The following is a 3,589-nucleotide window of genomic DNA, read 5'->3' as shown; positions in this document are numbered from 1 at the left end:
GAGAGAGAGGAGAGAGGAGAGAGGAGAGAGAGAGGAGAGAGGAGAGAGAGAGAGAGATTTACTTTTTTGGTGCTGAACATTACCATTCAAATTTTAGTTTACTTTTTATATCTCAAAAATAAAAAATGTACAAGATTTATTCATATTTTTATTCAATTTTAGTTGAAAAAAATGAATTTTTCTAAATATATATTTTTGAAATTAGTGGATAAAAAGTGAAGGTGAAAGCTATTTTTGATTTGCATTCCTTTACGAGTGATTTTTTTTCCCTCTCTTTTGTTGAATGTAAATTTGTCCAGGAGGTACGTCGAAGGAATAGAGCATTGAAAGATGAGAGAGAGAAAGATTGGAGAGCAATAACACTGTAGTGAACACTAAAGGTCATTTGGGGGAGTTTATTTCCATCTTAGGCGTTTTGGAAAATGAGGCCGATGTTTTTGGTTGGAGCTTTGGGCGGGCGTAACGCGATACACGCGATTCGTATTATATTAAACGTCGGTCGCGGGTTCGACCCTGTAGCCCAGCATTTAGAGTTAAAATTAATGTATCTGCCCTCACCTTCATGCTTGCCCTCATCCTGTGCTCTATGTGTTTTTGATCCTCTCCTCCGCCCTCATCTTGTTGCTTCATCGTGTTTGCCCTCATCGCACGCCACTCTTACGTGTCTGACACGTCTCTTTCAACTGTGTTGTCTTTCTCTTCCTCTTCCCCTCTGAGATCCGTAGTTGCAGTGCTTTGTAAGTCATTTTCGTAGATGCAGTTGCGATCCGTAATAGTGTTGGCTTTGTTCTGGTGATTTTTGATAGAATGGATTTTTTGTGTGTAGCATCATGCTTACTGTGGAAATTTGTGAAGGAATGACTTTTACCTGTGATTTTTTGGCTTTTTCCGTTTTTCTGTGAAAATGTCGAAGGCATGGAAATTTTCTGTGGCATGGTTTCTTCTGTGATTTTTTGTCTTTCTCCTTTTCTCTATGAGAATTTCGAAGGCATGGAAAATTGGTAGGCATGGTGAAGTTTTTTTGTCTAGCTTGAATGTTTAGCTTTGATTGTAGTTGAGAATACTCAATGGAATAACCTGTAATTGTCGAATTATGCTGGATTTTGGGTGCTTTGCTCGTGACTAGGTTGTCTGATTTGTTGGCTGGTCTGTTGGAATTTTTATGCTTTCTTTTGGCTAGTCTGTTGGAATTGGTGTTTTCTTTTGTAATGGTTGTTGGACTCGTGACACTTGAATTCGTGGAAGTTATAGCTCTATCTACTGTAGGGTGTTGGTATTGGTGTGGGTCTCTCTACTATAGTGCGGCTCTCTCTACTGTGGGGTGTTTGTGCTAGTGGTTGAGTACTGGTGATGGTGGTTGGACTTAGGTGTGTGTGTATCTCTTTACTGTTTAGTGTTGATGCTAGTGGTTGGGAGTTGATGATGGTGGTTGGACTTGGGTGTGTGAGTCTCTCTCTATTGTTGAGTGTTGGTGTTGTTGGTTGGTTGTTGGTAATGGTGGTTGGACTTAGGTGTGTGAGACTCTCTCTACTGTTGGGTGTTCATGCTGGTGGTTGGGAATTGGTGATGTTAGTTGGGTGTTGGTGATGCTGGCTGGACTTGAGTGAGTGTGTCTCTCTCTATTGTAGGGTGTTGATTTTTTTAGTGTTGATGATGGTTGTTGGACTTGGGTGTGTGTGTCTCTCTAATGTTTAGTGTTGTTGCTGGTGGTTGAGTGATTTTTCGTGATATGTTGACGTGCCCATTTCCTGAAAAAATAGAGATTGTGGTGTCCACGATGGTGCTCCACAACTACATTCGACGGCACCACTCTAAGTAAGATGCAAACTTTAGTATGACTGATGAAGATTAGATGCAGGTCCCGCCTGAAGAATATGAATTTCACATCGGATAATCTATATCACAAGCAGAGATGGAGTCATAAGAATTTTACACCCAAAACGGCGAAGGTGCAATAAAAATGACTGATTTGAGAGAGCAAATCAGAGATGTTATTGTCGGATGCTCCCTGACCATTTCTTTTTTATTTTTGTAGACTATGTTTGTTTTATGTTACTTGTATTAATGATAATTGTGATTTTATAATATTCACATGGTTAACATTGCTTTCCTCCATGTTTTTTTTAACATTGCTTTCCTCCATGGTTTTTTTTTTTTTTGTGTTTGTGAGATTCATAATGAAAATTTTGACCTTATGACTTATTTTGGATGACTAGTTAGTCGTTGTTGGTTAGTGTTGCATGTGAAATCCTAATGAAAACAACTAAGATCTTCTCTTCTTTTATGTGTATCAGTTTATGATGACCTAGTGGATGACCTTTTTTAGTGATATGCAAATGTGGCATTGGATGTGATTTTACGTGGGTTAAAGACAATCAAGAACTTATTTTTTTACTAGGTCTTCTGTCTTCTTATAGTGACAAACTCGTTGGTTGGTGTAGTTAGTTCTCTGAGACCTCACTCCTGCATTTATTTTTTTTATCTATCAATCCATGCTCGTTTATTCAATACTGTTTTTTTTATTTCTATTTTCTTGTACATTTTTTTTATTTTATTTTCTGACATTTCAAGGAAGATGAGTTCCAGGATTTCAGGGACCTCCCGACGTGTGTTTTGTCACTGTGGACTACAAAATTTCTTATTGATGTCATATCAAGCACACAACTACGGGAGACAATTCTACAGTTGCTTGCGGAGCATCACAGAAATGTGCGTCTTCTTCCAGTGGGCGGACAGTCTGACAGATTCCACCGTCAATAGTGATCGGGGTTGGATGGTATCCCTGAATGATAGTATAGCTTGTGACATACATCTTCTCAATTTTAAAATTAATATTATCATAAATTTAATTATCATTTTAATAATTTTTGTATTAATCTTGATATTCACTGTTAAGTGAGGGCTGTTTCGTCTTTTTTCTTACTATCATGCATGAGTTTTCTGTTTCTCTAGTATCAAATATATTGCCAAGAGAGTTCTGCTACAAATAACATTAGTTAATAGAGACAGATGATTATTTTTTCACAAACAACTACAAATCAAATGTTTTCAAACTATTGCCACAATGACCGACCAACTTATTTGGATAAGCTGTTGATGAGTAGATTATTCAATAAATTGCAACTGCCCCAACCTGACCCTAAATTTGTGTTAGTTGATATACTATCACAATACCTGGGAGTAAGTTGTATCGTATGAACATCGAACTCCTGAATAAGCCTTCACAGCCACAGGAAATTAATAGGAGTTGCAGCCGACAATATCATTAGCTAACAATCCACATGTTGAAATTGATCATCATTTTATAAGAGCCCACGTTCATCCAAAATAAATTCAAGTTGATTATATCAACACACAAGATCAAGTAATGAATAAACTCACCAAATCATTGTTAAGGACTGAATTCACTCAGCTTAGAACCAAACTAATAGTATGTCCTAGACCTACTATAGATTAATAGCAGTAACACAATAATTGACGAAGATGACTCGAACACTCAAGAAAACAACATCAATTACATAGGTACATAAGGTGTAACTAATATGCACTCTCTTCTTGAGATATTGATATATATATATATATATATATA

Source organism: Phalaenopsis equestris, unplaced genomic scaffold (assembly GCF_001263595.1).
Source record: "Phalaenopsis equestris unplaced genomic scaffold, ASM126359v1 Scaffold000951, whole genome shotgun sequence".
Taxonomy (NCBI): domain Eukaryota; kingdom Viridiplantae; phylum Streptophyta; class Magnoliopsida; order Asparagales; family Orchidaceae; genus Phalaenopsis; species Phalaenopsis equestris.
This window is presented reverse-complemented; position numbering follows the sequence as displayed.